Source organism: Zalophus californianus, chromosome 7 (assembly GCF_009762305.2).
Source record: "Zalophus californianus isolate mZalCal1 chromosome 7, mZalCal1.pri.v2, whole genome shotgun sequence".
NCBI classification, from domain to species: domain Eukaryota; kingdom Metazoa; phylum Chordata; class Mammalia; order Carnivora; family Otariidae; genus Zalophus; species Zalophus californianus.
In genome coordinates, this window is record NC_045601.1 from 102,104,904 (window position 1) to 102,126,183 (window position 21,280).

Genomic DNA, 21,280 nt, shown 5'->3' on the forward strand with positions numbered 1-21,280 from the left:
AGGATCCTGGGATCATGACCTGAGCCAAAGGCAGACGCTTAACCACTGAGCCACCCAGGTGCCCCAGGATTGTTTTCTTTTTTGGGGGAGGCAGTTTGAACAGAGGGAAAGGGGGAGAGAGAGAATCCTCAAGCAGACTCCAGCTGAGCACAGAGCCTGATGTGGAGCTTATCCTCACCACCCGGAGATCATGACCTGAGCCTAAATCAAGAGTCAGACACTTAACTCACTGAGCCACACAGGCACCTCTGGATTGTGTTTTCTATTTCTGTGAAAAATTCTGTTGGAATTTTGCTAACGATGGCGTTGAATCTATAGATGGACAATAATATTCTTATCCCTGAACATGGATCTTTCCATTTATTTGTATTTTATTCAATTTCTTTCATTAATGTCTTGTAGTTTTCAGTATACAGATCTTTACCTCATTGGTTAAATATATTCCTAAGTATCTTTTTTTAAGATTTTATTTATTTATTCATGAGAGACCGAGAGAGAGGCAGAGGGAGAAGCAGGCTCCCAAGGAGCAGGGAGCCCGATGCAGGACCCGATCCCAGGACTCTGGGATCATGACCTGAGCTGAAGGCAGACGCTTAACCATCTGAGCCACCCAGACACCCTATTCCTAAGTATTTTATTGTTACTGACATTATTGTAAATAAGATTTTATTTATCTTCTAGATATTTAAGTGTATAAAACTAATTTTTGTATGTTGATCGATTTTGTATTCTGCATCTTTACTGAATTTATTGGCATAACAATTTTTGATTGAGTTATTTGGATTTTCTATATACAAAATCATATCATCTGCAAACAGACAACTTTTTCCTTTCTGGGTTAGCTACCTCTTCTTTTCCTTGCCTAATTGTTTTTTCTTGGGCTTCCAGTACAATGTTGAATAGGAGTGGTGAGAGTGGGCACCATTTTCTGGTTCCAGATTTTAAGGGAAAATCTTTCAGCATTTCACCATTGAATATGATATTAGTTGTGAGTTTGTCATATGCGGCCTTTATTATGTTGAGGTATGTTTCTTCAATACCAAATGTGTTGACCCCTTTTATCATGAAAGAATGTTGTATTTCAAATCTTTTTCTGCTTTTTCTCTTTGAGAAGGTCATGATTTTTATTTTTTCTGTTAATGTGGTATATCACACTTACTGATTTGCCTATGTTGAATTACACTTGCATTCCAGGCATAAATCCCACTTGGTCATGGTGTATTATCTTTTTAATGTCCTGTTGAATTCAGTTTGCTAGTATTTTGTTGGGAATTTTTGCATTCAGGGATATTGACCTGTTTTCTTGTAAAGTCCTTATTTAGGTTTATTAGGATAATGCCTCATAAAATAAGTTTAAGTGTTTCTTACTCTTCAATTATTTGGAAGAGTTTGAGAAGGACTGGTGTGGGCTTATGGGGAGCAATGAATGCTCAGGCATCCACTGATGATCTGCCAGCAATGTAGTGTCTGCTTCTTGTCATAGCTGGGCAACTGCTTGCCCCATATGATCTTGTCCTCTCTTGCTGGCTGTCTGCCCCACCTCTGAGTAGTCAGGGTGGACAAAGAGCTACCCAGAACAATGTGGAGAGAAAAAGTACTGCCAAAGTGTTCTCTCGCTCTAAATTTTCATTGGCCCTCTGCTACCCACACACCCTACTATCTACATATTATATATTCTTCCAGGGGTTTATCACAGGGTTATATTAAGTTCTTAAAACCATCAGAGCGGAGTTTGGGTGGGTATCCAGCTTCACATGTTAGTTGTTTTTCCTGAGATCCGTCAGTATTTATTGTCACAATCCTGGAGCCTAGAAGAGTACCCCTTACATTTTTGTATTACCAAACCAGTATGAGCCCACAAATAAAACACCTGAGAGAATGATAGCAATAAAGAAACATGAAGAGGGTGCCTGGGTGGCTCAGTTGGTTAAGTGACTGCCTTTGGCTCAGGTCATGATCCTGGAGTCCTGGGATCCCGTCCCACATCGGGCTCCCTGCTCAGCAGGGAGTCTGCTTCTCTGACCTTCCCCCCTCTTGTGCTCGCTTGCTCTCTCATTCTCTCTCAAATAAAATCTTAAAAAAAAAAAAAAAAAAAACAAGAAAATACTGTTATGGGTAAGGATTTTAGGAACCACGGGATGGAAGGTTAACAGTCTGCTCAGCTGAGATATTGGGGGGCATGTGGTCTACTTTTCTCTTTCTTAGAAAATTGTTGGGTTTATATTTTAAGTGAAATTCAGAGTTTGGAATGTAAACTTCCTGTAATTTACCTCTTTGCACAACTGGCAGTCTATTCAGTTATGTCTCTGTAAACTAAAGGAACCACAATTTAAGCTTTTAGTATTTGAATTCATTATGGGCCAGATGTTACATTTGTAATATCTTAGTATAGTTTTGAAACTTACATCTTTTACAGGAACTTACTAAAATTTTTCAAGTGCAATTGCTTTTCTAAATGTTAGCAGAGATCATTGTGTGACAACTATTTTCATTTAACATATTATTGCATTAACACCACACCCAATACTCTAAAATCAAATGAACATATATACAAGGTTTTATTTTAATTTCATGAAGCAAATAAAAGGGGTTCCAAATAGTCATTTTTGCTGATCTTTCCCAGTGTATTATAGAAGAACATAAGGAACTTACCAACAGTCTATTTTTAGGGCGGGGCGGCCGGGGGGAAGAAATACCAACTGCTATATATCTAAGTCTGTGGGAGTTCTGTTGAATTAAACAAGTATAACCATTTACCAATGTCATTCACTGAAGGATGTTCATGGTCTCTGTCTTTATTTCTTGAGACAATATATAGAGAGGGATGAATATGGAATTTGGAGACAGACAACATATGTTCAAATTTCTGTGCTACTGCTACATAATACCCATTCTTGGGCAAATCAATTGGTCAATGTACTCATCATTCTCTTATTTATACAAATAGTTAAATCATTATTACTTATTGCCTTTTTTAAACTTCCACATTAGCTCTCTAGTTAATCATGTTCTTTAACACACATCCTCTGTTTCTACAATTCTGCTAGATACAAGAAGCAACTAAAAGTTCTATAAAGCCAACACCTAAATCTAAGGCATAGATGAAATCTCAGGTCTGGTTTATAGTATTGGCTCAATTAACATAATAAGTATCCCCTGCTCACCCCCTGCCTCCAGATACAGATAGTAGTTGACTTTCCCTTGAGTGACACTGGAGTCTTGACCCCCTAATAATGAGGTTATATCCCCATGACGGAGTCTTCACTAATATTTCCTTTTCTGACATTTTGCAAAGCAACTTCAATAGTTTATGTACTGTGCATATCTCAGTTACTGGGAATACTTAGAATATTCTTGTACCATCCCGAGGTTCAGGCAAGGAGGTTGTCCCATGAGGGCCCAGAAAGTCATATTTTTAAGTGTAGGCCTCCTGTAGAAACTCTCTCTCTCAGAATCGAAAGAGCGCACTGTCTCAGAGGGACAGTAAACTTAATTTATCCAGGGAGTTTGTCTTTAGAGACTGTACATTGGGAAATACAGTGAAAAGAAATGAGGAAAAAAAGTCTTTGTCCAGACAGGGTAGGTGAAATCGGACAGCTGTGTGTAAGTTATTGAGGGGATGTTGTAATTTGTGTTCTTTTTATCACAGTGAAGATGATGATGATGATTTTATTGCTGCTTTTTGCATTCTGAGAATGCTTTTTGCCCTCAGTGGGGTGGCAATCTGGTGGCTGTTAGTAGCTTAGGCCACATCTTTCTAGGTATTTCTATTTTATTTTTTTTAAGATTTTATTTATTTATTCATGAGAGAGAGAAAGAGGGAGGCAGAGGGAGAAGCAGACTCCCCAAGGGGCAGGGAGCCCAACGCGGGACTTGATCCCAGGACCCTGGGATCATGACCTGAGCCGAAGGCAGACACTTAACCGTCTGAGCCACCCAGGCGCCCTAGGTATTTATCTTTTAATCCACTCTCATTTAAACTTTTACTCATGGCCCACTTTTACTCTAACATGTCATGTATGCTTTAGGATGTTTGCAGTGAATGTGTATTTACCCTGTGCTGGTCTTGAAAATTTCTGTCCCTTATGATCTTGAAGCAGTGAAGGAGAAATAACTATTTACCACAGCATTAAATCATGAGCCATGCTTTACACCCAGTGCTGCTTATGTGGGTTTTATATCTAAACTACAAACCTTATGTAAATGATTTTACCACCTACTCTGATCAAGGGATTTCCTAACATGGCATCAAGAGATTACTGTGAGATTGAAATTGATTTAATTCAATTTACAGACTCAGACTTTTTAATTGCCTGAGGTGGTTCCATCTTTTACGAGAACACTAAAACCTTAAGAATAGAACCGTGGCTGTAGAAATATAATGAAATGGCAGACCCACCTACCTCTCAGTGGTCTTGGAGGTCCCGAGGTGTAGTGCCCTGCCCCCATCCATGTTTACCTGGAAACTCAAGACTGTGACCTTACGTAAAAATAAGGTCTTTTCAGAGAATTAGGTAAGGTAATCTTCCTAGATTTAGATTGAGCTCAAATTCAATAACTGATGCCTTTATTAAGGGGAGGAATATTTGGAAACACACACACACACACACACACACACACACACGTCATCTGGAAATAGAAGCTGAGATCAAGGTTATACAACTATAAACAAAGGGACATCAAGGATTGCCTGGAGCTAGCAGAAGCTAGGAAGAGGCAAGGAAGTCTTCTTGCCTAGAGTCATCATAGGAACACTTTGATTTCACTGAAGACGCTTTGATTTCAAACTTCTAGCCTACAGAACTGAGAGAATAAATTTAAGTTACCAAGTTTGTTGTAATTTGTTAAAGCAGTCCTAGGAATTGAATATACCAGGAAAAACGGAGGAGCACTCTGAGCACTTTTACTCAAGGCATTTTGTTTTTACCATCCTATCTGTGATCCCAGAAAATTAAAACAAGCTGTTTTTTAGTGACAATTTTATGCTTTAGCATGGCTGTAATTGAAGTTTTTAAATTCCAGCTAACACAGTGTAATATTAGTTTCAGGTGTACAATATAGTAATTCAACACTTTTATATAACACTCAGTGCTCATCACAAGTACACTTATTTATCACCATCCCCTATTTCACTCATCCCTCCCCCACCTTCCCTCTGGTAACCATCAGTTCTCTATAGTGAAGAGTCTGTTTCTTGGTTTGCCTCTCTCTCTTTCCTCCCTTTGCTCGTTTTTTTTGTTTGTTTCTTAAATTCCTCCCATCAAAAACGTGTCTATAATTTCTGCAATCTGTTGAGTGTGTCACAATGAATGTAAACTTAAGTTGTCATTTAGTGCATCAACTGTATTAGTCTGTTAACCTCTTACATAAGTTACTTCAAGATAAGGGTCCTACTATTGGATTCAGTATACATTCAGTCAAAGATTATCTGCATCCTAGAAGTCACCCTATACTTAACATTCTCTATAGAATGACTGCCTACTTTTTAAAATTTTTTTAACTGTTTATGCTCAGGGGAAATAAAGTTCTTGGGGAGATCGCTCATTCTGGTATTGCAAAGTTCTTTAATAAATTCCTTAATGTGAAATTAAAATATTGCTGACTAGAATATCCCCATTTCTATCCTAACTCTAACCCCATAAGCCAGATGGATGAATTCTTTTTTTTTCCCCTATAAGAACATCCTTTAAAATGTTTCACTATCTTGTTCACTGGTTATATATTTAACCGACAGTGTTTTGTTCCCTTTTAAGTTAAACCTGTTCACTCTCCAAACAGATGCTCAGAAAATGAAAGCTTAATTTCTTGTACTGTTAACATCTTTGAATATATTTCAGATTGGCTTTTTCTCTTCTAGAGCCCTGCAGCCTGAATTAAATATGTTGCTGCTTCTGTACCTTCTGCAGCCTAGTGGAAGGCAGTATAAGACCTTTTATCATTGCTTAGCAAACATGGACTGAGCGAGAATGTTAGATCTTCAATCAGAAGGATTTAGAGAATCCATATAGAACTATGACCAATTTGTATAGAAAGTAACTTGATATTTAGAACTCACGTCTTAAAAGTGTTCCCTCCTCCCAACTTTAAATCTCCATATTCTGTGAACTTAATATTTACCTTACCTCTGTAAACATCATCTCTGCTTTGTTATGAATTCTGGTATTTAAATGTAAACAATACAATTTTCTCAGTAATTGATAATGTGGCATGATGTTCCAAAGTCATCTGTGCAGCAAAACTAGTCAGGAATAGAAATACATGGACGGACACCTTTCTATCTCACTTTTTTTATATAACTATGCACACTTGAAATACATGGACAGACACCTTTCTATCTCACTTTTTTTTAATGTAACTATGCACACTTGGAAGGTTACCCAGAACATTGAGTGGTTCAGAAACTCAGAGGAAATCAGTCTTTGCAAATAGGATGCACCACTACATATTTCAAACCTAATCTGTTGTTTGTAGCTCATTTTCATACCATATTAGAACTTGGCAAAAAGATGTTTTTTGACTGTTTTTGCCCCGTGTTGGGCAGAAGGGCCCACAAAGTAAATGAAGTTTGTATTTAGGAAAGTGTCAGAGTTTTAGAGAGCTAAAATAAGGTGGAAAAATCAGTAACTGTGTTGGAGAAAGAGCAGGAATATTCTAAATGTACAGGGGGTGAGGGAATCATCATGAAGTCTTCACTGGAATCCACTTTTGCTCAGAAGATATCTGCCAATGAAGTCTTTAGTCTGAAAACCTGGCATCATTAGAAATGTCAGCATCATAGATAAATTTTCCAAAAATCTACCCATATTCATCATACAATAAGGTTAGCTGTTTTTATAAAATCTTTTGCCACTTATTGAGGGGGGCAAAGATTCATGATATAAAAACACTCATGGGAGAGCAGCTTAAATGAGCAGTTTTAAAGGTGGAAATGGCTCAAGGCAATAAATCAATGAGATTAAATTAGAAAACATGAAAAAATGCATTACAACTGAAAAATAGTCTTAGTAATAGGTATTTTTGTTTCATAATTATGGAATAATAGCTTGAGCTTTATTGGGTGCTCTGGCACTTTAGAGACCTTCATATAACCTTAGTCATGAGGAAGGATTTCATCCAAAAGAGGGCTTTTGTAGGTTCAAACTTTTTTTTTTCTTTAGGTTTGTTTTTGTTTTGTTTTTTTCTTTTAAACTCTTGGGTCAAGGGCTGCCTATCAGTATATCGTGAGGAAGCCACTCTACTACCCGTGAAATCCCAACCCAGAAGCAGGTCATGTAGGAATGGCTTAGCACCAGGATCCCCACAAACTATAAGTTGTGTGTGGCGTGAAGGGGCAGCCCCCTTTCTGGCCATGCCTTGTTTCCTGAGTGGAGGGGCTCATTGTACTGGACCCTTGCCCCCATGTACGGTGGGGCATTCTGTGCCATGTAGGGTACACAGGGCAGCATGCTAGGAGGACAGTGGGGGACTGGCTTTCAGAGGCCTGTATCATTCCACCTGGATAGGATTCTGATTTAGAGGTGTTCAGTCATAATCTCACAGAGGGTAGCATCTAGAACAATGGGTCCATCCCTCAAGTAAGAAAAGCATTAAGGTATAAAATAAGATCACAGTAGCCTTTAACACCTAACTTCTGTTAAAACTCACTGACCTCATAAGAAACAGTTACTTGAATGTACCTCTCTCAAAGCTCAGTGAGTAACTCCACACATACATTTGTAATGAGCACTAAACATGAAGATCGGACTTTTTTTTTTATCTCTTCCTCTAGGAGTCTCTCATTCTCAATCCATTCAACATAATTAACAAGTAAATCAGTCTAGCTATTAAAACAGAAAGACATGTATCATATGATCTCACTGATATGAGGAATTCTTAATCTCAGGAAACAAACAGGGTTGCTGGAGTGGTGGGGGGTGGGAGGGATGGGGTGGCTGGGTGACAGACATTGGGGAGGGTATGTACTATGGTGAGCACGGTGAATTGTGCAAGACTGTTGAATCACAGACCTGTACCTCTGAAACAAATAATACATTATATGTTAAAAAAAAAAAAAAAAGATAGTAGGAAGGGGAAAATGAAGGGGGGGAATCAGAGGGGGAGATGAACCATGAGAGACTATGGACTCTGAGAAACTGAGGGTTCTGGGGGGTGGGGGGATGGGTTAGCCTGGTGATGGGTATTAAAGAGGGCATGTATTGAATGGAGCACTGGGTGTTATACGCAAACAATGAATCATGGAACACTACATCAAAAACTAATGATGTAATGTATGGTGATTAACATAATAATAAAAAAACCCAAAAAACTGATAGCCAAAATCTTATAGAAGACAATGTTATCAAATAAAGTTAGACCCAGATGATACTTTAGAATCCTCTATTTCTCTTAATAAGAAATATCAGAGATACTAAATGACTGAATAGAATTTATACAGACACATAGTCCAGGCTAGAAACAAAAAACCTAATCTAGTATATTTTCCTCTGCTGTTCAATGATACATCTCATGCCTTCATAAAATGATAAATGAAATTTTGATGGATATTTTAAAAAGAAGGGATATTTAGAAAAATTAGATGGACTGATTATTTTGGTGTAATGTGGACATTGGCTTGTTTATGATAGTTTCTAATGATAACTTCTACTTACATTCCTTGAAATTTTAGTAAATTTTAGGGACTTTGAGGGATTTCATCAACAATTACAAGCTAATACTTTGGCTCACACTATTTTTTAAAAACATTTAAGTGAAAAATACAAAATGGGAATTCATTTGGTACGTGAATTTCTATTTTAAATTGGGTTCTGCCTAACTGGACTATGCTTTCCTTGAAGATATAATAAATATAAAATATGATAATTCCTTGAAGGTATGTCTTACCAGTGCTTAGAGAGTGTTGTTCAAACAGTCAATGCCTCATATATGTTGTGAAGGCTGCACTTAAGATGAATCCTTTGTGACTATTGGGGTAATGCCCCAGTTTAATAGTGAGGTGACATCTTCAGTGCTGGTAGCCTCAACTTCTCCCCCTGCCTCTTGTCAAAGTCTTCCTTCTGATACTTCAATAAAGACTAAATGAACCACAAGAGTTAAAATTAACCCTGGGGATTTTGCTTTCTAATAAAGATCAAAGCATCTAGCTAAATTGATAAATTCTTGATTGTGGAAATTTGGGCATCAGCAAGAATTAAGGTAGGGGGGAAAAAACCCAAACTTTTCAGTTCCTGGCAGTCACCCAATACTATGAAGAACATGGCTCTAAGTAATAAATACTTGAGTTACTTGATTTTTTTAATAAAAATTGCCTATTGCTTTCATTATACAATATGAGCCCCAAGAATATTTCAGCTGCCTATAAAATGCCAGCAGTGTTTTTGGGTTATGTGCAAGGAATGTATTTCAAAGATAGAAAAGTAATTCAAGCTAACATTTTGTTCAGAATTACTAGTCTCAGTTGTTACTCCCTAGAGTAATAATTCAGAGGCTTTTGAACTTGATAAGGCCAATTTGAGCCAATTCCATTAGGTACTCTTACATGGTCTGAAGGGACAGAGCTTGCATAAGATGTAATTTTCAGGTTATAAATTAATTTTAACCATATCTATAAGATTTCCCTGTCTAGAATACCCAGAACATTTAAATGCTTTGGGATTTTTTTTTTTAAGCTTGGAAAGTTGGAAGGGGATTAGATATATGTGTGGGTGTATGCCTGCATGTATATAATAGAAACAATTCTTTTTTATTTTGAAATGACTGGAGAGAGAAATTAAAGATTGAAGAATGAGTATGTTCTCCTTTTAGTCGGTACTCTCAAGATATATGAAACTCCTTTCTTGGTGTAGCAGCTTAACATAGTAACATGGTGTATAAATTATATAAACTGAAACTCCCCTCACCATACTGTGAAGGTGATGAAATTTCTCTAAAGTTGCTGAAGTTGAAAATCACCAGGGCTCTATGCTCTGAAAAGCAAAATTTATCAAAGATAGGTGTTTGGAACAGAGTCTCTTGGGTATGAATTTATGTTCTCTCTGCCCATCATCCTTGGTCCTAGCCAAGTTTACTATAGAGATGCGAGTTTTGTTTATGGATGGATCTTTCCATTGGTGCATTGAAAAATGACTTCACTGTACTGCTTTGGTATTGGGCATTTATGAACTTGAGTTAAGGGGGAATTTGTACAGAGTAGGGCCTTTAAGATTAGGGCTCTTAAATATATAAGAAATTGAATGCAATTTTTTTAGCTTCCATAAAATTTATCTAGGATGGATCCCCTCTAAATATATAGGCATCTTTGAGGGGAGAAGATTTCGTACCAAGAAAGCTTAAAGTTTTCCAGTCCAATTATTTACTGGTTAAATGGTCACATTAAATACTTTTTCTAAAACTGCTGATTTTTAAAATAAGGATACAAATTACTTTGCAGTGATGCTATGAGAATTAATGGAGATAAGACTGAACCAGTGCTCACGTGATACTCTTTTCCCTTAGCTTCTTTGCCATAAATATCAAGAGGTGAATTGAGTGGTGGGTAAATGTTATGTGAATAGAACTGCTATGAACAAAATAATGCCATGGCTTTTAATAGAGTATATTATGGAATCTAGACTTCCATATATATGATAGTTTCAAAGCACTTAATATACCTAGAGTCTACCTGAGATCCTTACAATATATATACACACATAATATACAATGCATACAATATATATACAATATATACATATATATATTAAATCTGTAATAGCAATACAAAGTAATAGACAAAATGTTCTCAGGAAAGATGAAAAAATAGGTTGAAGGATTCAATGCAGTATAATTTAAAAAGGGCCTGTCATGGGACCAGTATTATGCAAGACCTACAGACTTACAGATTGTAAGTCATTGTGCTATCATGGAGCTCACAGTTGGGCAACAGATTTTTTTTTTTTTTTTTTTTTTAGCAAATATGACTTAATGACTACAAGTAATTATCACTACATTATGGACTATAAAGGTACTGACTTGATTTTTCTCACGATTATTGGAACAATATCAAAAGTGGAAATTTCCATGCAAAATTATTTTAATATCCTTAGTTCTACTATTGTATGTATCTAAAGACGCTATAGGAACATATGTGAAGGAGCACAGGGGGAAGTAACCAAGTGAAAAGAGTTCTGGAGTAAGCCAAATTTGGTTTCAAATCCTAATTCTTTCACTTAATCTCTTTATGAATATAGGCAAATATCCTAAAATCACTGGAATTCAACTTCCTTGATTACAGAATTAGGATAATACATACATTAAAAGAGTATTTGAGGCTTAGGGAAACATTAGCCAAATTTTAGCAAAGCTTTAATTGTTATAAAGGAATCACTGAAATGGATAGTTCTGTGAGATAAACAGAGCTCAGTGCAGTGCCTGGAACTTGTCACTTAATAGTGACAGAACTTAATGCCATATTCTCTTCATTTTTGATCACTTAGAGCAAATCTGCATTATCCATCTCCCCCTTCCCACATTCAGTCACTGATGCTAGTTGTATTTTCATATGGATCTGATAGGTATTTTGTGAGATTATATGTTCCTTAAGAAAAAAATTGTGTTTTGTTTTATAATTTCATCTCCCATCACTTAGAACCATGTTTGGTAATGGATAACAATACATTTTTAGCTTTTGGCTCTTCGACTTGGTCACTCTACTTCATTTTTTCTGTATCGAGTCCTGTCTTTCAAACTTGAGAAGGACGATGTAACTGCAAAACCTCTAAAGGTTTTTGTGTTCAGTCAATAAAGGCCCTCATTGATAACATTAGGGATTTTGTTAGAATGATGTGAACTGTATAAAATTCTAAAGAAGTGACTGATTCCAGGTCTTATTCCTGGAGTCTTCTATTGACTGGAAATGGTGTGACACATTTTCATGCAAGGTTAAACATTCCTGTGGTCTGGTAGGGTGGAGCTAGAAGTATGGATGCAGTCTAGTTGGTAAGATCTATGCAAAAATAACTTATGAAGTCCTTCAAGGTAGACATTGTGTCTCAAATATCTTTGTATTTTTAAGTGCTTAATGTTCAAACACATAGTTAAGTATTTAGGACTCAGATGTGCATGCATATTTAACCATGGTTTATAATATTCCCTTAAGAAATACACTATGAGGGATTTGGAACTCAAATGGAATTCAGATGGTGGCATCTTCCCCAGCTGAGATGGTGCATGGTCTAAGCTTGGTGGGAGGTGGGGGAGCACCAGGCTTTGTTTGCTGAAAGATGGTGCTCTGGGCAAGAGAGGGCCATATGATGTCACTTTTGACATGGATAATCTGTTAAATATACCTATAAAGCCACCTTTTTACCTACTAGGCAATCATATCATTCTATAGATGACTTGTGCTCAGTCTAGTGTGTTCCTTTCCCCATTTCCAGAAAAGGTATGCTTAATGTATTAATCAGCTTACAGAATAAATAGTAAAATTCATAAACTCAACCAAGTATAACAAAGTGGTGCTTTTTATGTCTGCCTTACCAAAGGGAGATCTTTCTTAAAAAGTTGAGATTATAAACATTCTCTGGAAACAGACCGATTCATTTTTCCTCTTAGAAAGAAATGTCCTTGCTTAAGAAGTCATTGGGATGACTTCCAAACTCAAAGGAGACCTGGATTTTACATTCAGGAACATGTGCTTTCATTTCAGGTTTGAATAAAAGAGGAATGTAACCATCTTTTATAAATCTTAGAGTCTGTATCATACAAAGAATACTACATTGCAAGATACACTCCATATCTTTTTTTTTTTTTAAGATTTTTATTTATTTGACAGAGACACAGCGCGAGAGGGAACACAAACAGGGGGAGTGGGAGAGGGAGAAGCAGGCTTCCCGCTGAGCAAGGAGCCTGACGTGGGGCTCGATCCCAGGACTCTGGGATCATGACCTGAGCCGAAGGCAGACGTTTAATGACTGAGCCACCCAGGTGCCCCAGTACACTCCATAACTAATACTGTTTTGTCATTGACTTTAATTAAAGAGAAAATGGATGTTTCAGAAATTCAAAGAACGAGAGAATATTTGGGCTGAGTAGTTAGAGAAAATTTGATGAGCTTCATGGCCTTCATGTTACAAGTTTGTCCTCACTTTCAATGGTCTTACCTTTTTGTGGTGAGGAGGTCCTTCAAGTCCTCAGAGAAACTCCACTTTTCCTTCCCTTTTGTATCTTGGTTCCCCACTATGTAATGTGTGCTTGTTTTATCTTTGTTTTTGCTAATTGTCTCTTTAAGCTTGGTTTTCAAAAATTTGACTAGGTTTTGCCCAGTGTTAGGAATCCTTGCTGTGGCATATAAACCCCAAATTTGGTTCAGATGTCAAGACTAATGATGGCACACAAGCACATGCATGTGCGCGTGTGTGCATGCACACACATACATCCAAGCCCACTCCAAGATGGCATGGAAAGATTAATTTTATAATTGAGATTTCTGGGGAGAGAAAGGAAAGCCTCCTAAAGAGGTCTATGATGTCTTGAAAGAGCAGGAAAAGACTGGTGTGAAGTTTTATTGTGGTTAGAGGTCAGGGCCAGGATGAAGGTTCTCACATGTGGATAACAGCTGCATGGTTTGAATCTCCCATCAAGGCTGAAGTGGGGTAGCACCCAGGCTTTCCTATCAGCTTTCCCAAATGTGGATCGTAAGGAAAGTGAGAGGAGGTGAGGCCTAAGAGCTGTCAGTAATCAGACATCAAAATTTGGAGTTACACTCATCATTACACCTAGGGTGTCTGTGTTATTTTTTTCTTTGTGTATGTATGAATGTTTTTCTTGCCTTCCACAAGTGTCTTGCAATTTTGTATTTGATTTGTTTTCACAAATTTGGAAAACTTATACAGATATTTTTTTCTCCTGAGAGTGCAATTGCACATACGCTAAACTACCGACACTGGTCCACAGATCACTGATACAGTTTTCTTTTTTAAATCTTTGTTCCCTCTGTTCTTCAGTTTGGATGATTTTTATTGATTTATCTTCATATTCAACTTCATATTTACTGTTAAGCCAATCCAGTGAAGTTTTTATTTTAGGTATCATGCATTCATGGTTCTGAAATTTCTGTATTTTTCAATAGTTTTGTCATTCTGAAGAGATTCTCCATCAGTTTACTCCTATGGCTGCCCTTTCCCTTAATTTCTAAAGTATACTTATAACAGGTGTTTGAAAATGCTTGTTTGCTAATTCTGACATCTTATTCTGAAGTATGGTTTTTATTTACTTCCTCCACATTTGATTGTCAGTCTTTTTTTAAAACTTTGTATGTCTAAAAGTGTTTTATTATATGGTGGATATTTTGGATAGTATATTATGGAGAACCTGTATTATATTGCCTTATTTGAAACATGCTTATATTTTTTCCCTTGGCAGAAATTTAATTTACTAGTAGACCCTCTTGTTTCTGTGATGCTTGGATTTATTAAGACTGGTCTCTTTTAACTCTGAGGTATGGCCCTTACTCAAGGCCATATCCTTTTATCCTAAGGCATGGTCTTCATGGGAGTCTCCTCTGAATACCTGGGGTACTCAGAGAGGGCTCTCTTCTCTGGACTTGAACTCTGACTTTCCTCAGCACTGCTTCATCTCTGTCGGTTCATTTCAGATCTGAGCCCTGCAGCAGCCACTCTGTTAGGTCTAAAATGATCTATGAGGAAACTCCATACAGAGTTCTGGTCAATTTTGCTAAGGTCCACCAATCTGGTACTCTACATCAAGAGCTCTAGCACTTGGATAGCTCAGAACTCTGATCTCTCAACCTCTCCAGTTCAGTGGGTACCACACTCTATTTCAGCTCCATCTCTCTGCACAATAGTTCAGCAACTGCCTCTGGACGTGAAGATGGAGAGAATGTGGGACCAACGTTATATGCTCTTTTCGCTAAAGGATTGTAAGCATGTTATTTATTGTTGGTGACCATTGCCTTATGTATTTTTTTCTAGTTTTAAATTCCGTTTTGGAAGAAGGATGTGTTCAGTTACTCTATCATGACGAGAAAATTTCCACCTCTTGGTTTTGAAATGTTTGAAATATTGGGGAAAATTAGAGAATCAGAAGTGAAATAGCATCAGGAAGCATTAATATTTAGGAACTTGTATTGATTTATATTTTCCCTCAAATTGCATAATGTATTTAAATACCATCTTTACAAATAGCAATATTGGAGTCATTTGTGCATAATATATTTTGTTCATTTTAAAATATGCAAAATGAACTGGAAATTGCACATACTCATTTTTACTGTTAGCAATGCTTATAGAAAATATGGATGATCTAATCATGATGTCAGGAAAAATATCGTTACATCACCTTCTTCCCTTAAAAGATAATGTTTCTTTGCAACCCATTATAATAGCATTTTTGATAGAAATTGTATTTTCCCATACCATCATTTAGTCTTTTATTCTTCTTAAAGCATTTGTTCCCAATTTTAAAATTTGGAGTAAACTTAGGAAAAACTATTTAATGGGTGATTTTAAAACTTTAACAAATAATAATTACGATGTATTTCCTACTTACCTATATATTTCATGATGTTTACAAAATTATCCACATTTGTTGAACTATTTTTTTGATCCTCAGCAGAAAGTCACTTTTAAAAATTTTAATTCCAGCATACTTAAAATACAATATTAGTTTCAGGTGCACAATAGAGTGATTTCACACTTCTGTATATTGCTCAGTGTTCATCAAGATAAGTGTACTCTTGGGTGCCTGGGAGGCTCAGTCAGTTAAGCATCTGCCTTCGGCTCAAGTTATGATCCCAGGGTCCTGGGACTGAGCTCCACATCAGGCTCCTGCTCAACGGGGAGTCGTCTTCTTCCTCTGCTCTTAACCCTGCTTGTGCTCATGCTTGCACTCTCTCAAATAAATCTTAAAAAAAAAAAAAAAAGTGTACTCTTAATCCCTTTCATCTATTTCACCCACTGCCCCTACCTCCCCTCTGGTAAGCATCTGTTTCTTCTCTATAGTTAATCTATTTTTTGGTTTGTGTCTCTCCCCACCCCTTTGTTCATTTGTTTTGTTTCTTAAATTTCACACGAGTGACATCACACGGTATTTATTTTTCTCAGACTTTGCTTAGCATTATAGTTTCCAGCTCCATTCATGTTGTTGCAAATGGCAAGATTTTATTTTTAATGGCTGAGTAATATTCCATTGTATCTATATACCAGCTCATCTTTACTCATCAATTGATGCATACTTGGGCAACTTACATAGTTTGGCTATTATAAAACTGCAGTAAATACACATATATACCTTCAAATTAGTATTTTTGTATTCTTTGGATAACTACTCAGTATTACAATTACTGGATTGCAGGGTAGTTCTACTTTTAATTTTTTGAGTAACCTGCATACTGTCTTCCACAGTGGCTGCAGCACTTTGCATTCCCATCAACAGTTCCTTTTTTCCCCACATTCTTACCATTACTTGTTTTTTTGTTGTTGTTGTTTATTTTAGGCATTCTGACTGATGTGAGGTGATCTCATTGTGGTTTTGATTTGCATTTCCTTGATGAGTGATGTTGAGCATCTTTTCATGTGTCTGTTCGCCTTTTGTACGTCTTTGGAGAAACGTCTACCCATATCTTTTGCTTATTTTTAAATTGGAGTACTTGGGGTTATTTGGTGTAGAAAGTCAATTTGTAAAGGAACTTTAATTGTGCCCACATTACTATATATCCTGTGGGTAAATTTCTTCAATGTTTATGTAAAAATGAGATGTTACTCTTTTGCCAGGTTTACCTCATGTTAGGGCTCTTAACTCTTACTCCCAGTTGAACTTCTTTCTCTACCTAGCCATAAAACTTGAAATGCTCAATATCCTATCTGAGAAATACATTCATGACAGTATTATACTTGAATTCAGTTATAGCACAAATACATTTTAGATATATATCATTTTCCAAGTGCTTGAACTTTTTTAAGCTTTTATTGTATTTCCAGTTATACATACAGTGTTATATTAGTTTCAGGTGTACAATACAGTAATTTAACACTTCTGTACATCACCCTGTGCTTATCACAAGTGCACTCCTTAATCACCATCACCTATTTAACGCATCCCCTCATGCCCCTCCGCACTGGTAACCATTAGTTCTCTATAATTGAGTCTGTTCTTGCTTTGTCTCTTATTTTTTTTTCCCCTTTGCTTGCTTGTTTTGTTTCTTAAATGCTACATGAGTGAAATCATAGGGTATTTGTCTTTCTGACTTATTTTGCTTATTATACACTCTAGCTCTATCCATATCATTGCAAATGGCAAGATTTCATTGTTTCTAATGGCTGAATAATATTACACTATACACACACACATGCACGCACACACACCCCACATATTCTTTATCTGTTCATCAATCCATGGACATGTGGGCTGCTTCCACATCTTGGCTATTGTAAATAATGTTGCTATTAATACAGGGGTGCATGTTTCCCTTTGAATTAGAATTCTTGCATTCTTTGCATAAATAGTAGTGTGATTGCTGGATCATAAGGTAGTTCTGTCTTTTAATTTTTTGAGGAACCTCCACACTGTTTTCCAGAGTGGCTGCATCAGTTTTCATTCCCACCAACAGTGCAAACTATTTCTTTTTTTTCTACAACCTCACTGAAACCTGTTGTTTTTTGTGTTGTTGATTTTAGCCATTCTGACAGATGTAAGTAATATCTTATTGTAGCTTTGATTTGCATTTCCCTGAAAAGTAATGATGAATACCTTTTTTGTTTCTCTAGGCCATCTGTAGGTCTTCCATGGAGAAATGTCTGTTCATGTCTTCAGCCCATTTTTTTTAAATGCATTATTTTTGGGGTGTTGACTTTTATAAGTTCTTTATATATTTTGGATATTAACCCTTTATCAGATAGGTCATTTACAAATATTTTCTCTCCTTCAGTAGGTTGCCTTTTAGTTTTGTTGATTGTTTCCTTTGCTAGACAGAAGCTTTTTATTGTGATGTAGTGCCAATAGTTTATTTTTGCTTTTGTTTCCCTTGCCTCAGGGGACATATCTAGAAAGAAGTTGCCATGGCTGATGTCAAAGAAGTTACTGCCTGTGCTCTTTTCTAGGATTTTTTTGGTTTCTGTTCTCACACTTATGTCATTAATCCATTTTGAGTTTATTTTTGTGTGGTGGAAAAGTGTTTCAGTTTCATTCCTTTGCATTTTGCTATCCAGTTTTCCCAACACCTTTGTTGAAGAGACTGTCTTTTTCTCATTGGATCTTCTTTCCTGCTTTGTTGAAGATTAATTGACCATATGATCTTGGATTCATTTCTGGATTTTCTATTTTGTTCTATTGATCTAGGTCTACTTTTATGTCAGTACCATACTATTTTGATAACTACAGCTTTGTATGTAACTTGAAGTCCAGACTTGTGATGCTGCCAGCTTTTCTTTTCAAGGTTGCTCTGGCTATTTGGGGTCTTTTGTGGTGCCCTACAAATTTTAGAATTGTTTTTTTTTCTAGTTGAGCAAAAAAATGCTGTTTTGATGGGATTGCACTACATGTGTAGATTGCTTTGGGTAGTATAGACATTTTAACAATATTCTACCAATCCATGAGCATGGAATGTCTTTCCATTTTTGTGTGTGTGTCATTTTCAATTTCTTTCATCAGTGTTTTATGGTTTCCAGAGTACAGGTCTTTCACCTTTTTGGTTAGGCTTATTCCTAGGTATCTTATTTTTGGTGCAATTGTAAATGGGATTGTTTTAATTTCTTCTGCCTCATTATTGGTGTATAGAAATGCAACAGATTTCTGTACTTGATTTTGTATACTGCAACTTTACTAAATTCATTCATCAGTTCTATTAGTTTTTTTGGTGGAGTCTTTCAGGTTTTCTATACAGAGTATCATGTCATCTGCAAATAGTGAAAGTTTGATTTCTTCCTCACTGATTTGGATGCCTTTTACTTCTTTTTGTGTTTGATTGTTGTTGCTAGGACTTCCAGTACTATGCTGAATAAAAGTGGTGAGAGTGGGCATTGTTTTGTTCCTGATCTTAGGGGGAAAGCTCTGTTTTTCCCCAGTAAGGGTAATGTTAGCTGTGGGTTTTTCAGAGATGGCCTTTATTATGCTGAGATAGGTTTCCTCTACATCTACTTTGTTGAAAGTTTTCATCATGAATGGATGTTGTATTTCATCCAATGCTTTTTCTGCATCTATTGAAATGATAATATGGTTCTTATCCTTTTATTGATGTGATGGATCACATTGATTTGCAAATATTGAACCATGCTCACAACTCAGGAATAAATCCCACTTGATCATGGTGAATGATTTTTTAATGTTGGATGTAGTTTGCTAGTATTTTATTTGAAGATTTTTGCATCTGTGTTCATCAGGGATATTGGCCTATATTTCTCTCTCTCTTTTTTAGCTCCTTTAGGTACAAGGTTAAGTTGTTTGAAATTTTTCTTGCTTTCTTAGGTAGGCCTGTATTGCTATAAATTTCCCTTTTAGAACTGCTTTTGCTGCATCACAGAGCTTTTGGACCATTGTGTTTTCATTCTCATTTTTTTCCCATGTACTTTTTTTTTTTTTAAAGATTTTATTTATTTGACAGAGACACAGTGAGAGAGGGAACACAAATGGGGGAAGTGGGAAAGGGAGAAGCAGGCTTCCCACGGAGCAGGGAGCCTGATGCAGGGCTCAATCCCAGGGCCCTTGAATCATGACCTGAGCCGAAGGCAGACGTTTAATGACTGAGCCACCCAGCCACCCCACCGATGTACCTTTTAATTTCTTTAATTTCCTGGTTGACCCGCTCTTTGTTTGGTAACATGTTATTTAATCTCCATGCATTTGTGGTCTTTCTGTGTTTTTTTTTCTTGTGGTTGACTTCAAGTTTCATAGCATTGTGGTGAGAAAAGATGCATTCTATGATTTCAGTTTGCTTGAATTTGTTGAGGCTGGTTTTGTGGGCTAATAAGTAATCTATTTTAGAGAATGTTCTGTGTGCACTTGAAAAGAATGTGTATTCTGCCATTTTAAGATGGATCATTCTGAATATGTTAAATCTACTTGTTCCAGTGTGTCATTCAATGTTTCCTTTAGATGATTTGTCCATTGATATGAGTGTTAAAGGCCCCCACTATTATTATCTTTGATTTGTTCCTTGAGGTTTGCTATTAACTGTTTTGTGTATTTGAGTGCTCCTATAGCAGGTGCATAAATACTTACAATTTTTGTATCTTCTTGTTGTGTTGTCTCCTTTGTGATACAGTGTCCTTCTTTGTCTCTTGTTATAGTCTTTGTTTTAAAGTATTTTGTTGAATATCAGTAATAGTCCAGATTTCTTTTGACATTATTTGCATGATAGATGTTTTGCCATCCTCTCACTTTCAATCTGCAGGTATCTTTAGGTCTAAAATGGGTCTTTTGTAGGCAGCATATAGATTTTTTTTTTATCCATTCTGTCATTCTATATCTTTTGATCAGAGCATTTAATACACTTACATCCAAAGTAATTATTGATAGAAATGTATTGTCATTTTATTTGTTGTTGTTTCCTGAGATTTTTCTCTGATCCTTTCCTGTCTTTCCTCTTTCATGTTTTGCTGATTTTTCTTTGGTGATATATTTGATTTCTTTTCCTTTATTTTTGCATATTTTTTAGTGGTTTTTGATATTAAATTATGTTTGTATATAATCTTTTACATAGAGCATATTAAGTTGGTGGTGGTTTAAGTTTGAACTGATTGTTTTCTCCATATGTTTTAGGTATATGTTATTACATTTATATCCCTTTTTTGAGTTCCTTGACTTTTTTTTCTTACAGAAATATTCATTTTTACTGTTTTTGTGTTTCCTACCTCTATATGGTAACTTTTCATCTTTACACTGAGTCCCTTTTAATATTTCTTGCAGAGCTCACTTAGTGCTCATGAACTCCTTTAGCTTTTGTTTGTCTGGAAAATTCTATCTTGTTCTGAATGATAGCCTTGTTGGACAGGATATTCTTGGCTACAGGTTTTTCCCATTCAGTCTTTGAATATATCATGGTATTCTCTTCTGGCTTGCAAAGTTTCTGTTGAAAAATCTCCTTAGGAGTTTTCCCTTGCAAGTTAATGACCTTTTTTTATTCTTGCTGCTTTAAATATTTTTTTTTTTCCAGTGGTATTTCGAAAAGTTAACTACAACATGTCTTGGTGTATACCCACTTTTGTCAACTTTTTGCTTGCCTGTTTTTTCTCTGTGCTTCCTGGATCTGGCTGGCTGTTTCCTTCCCCAGATTAGGGAAGTTTTTGGCCATTAT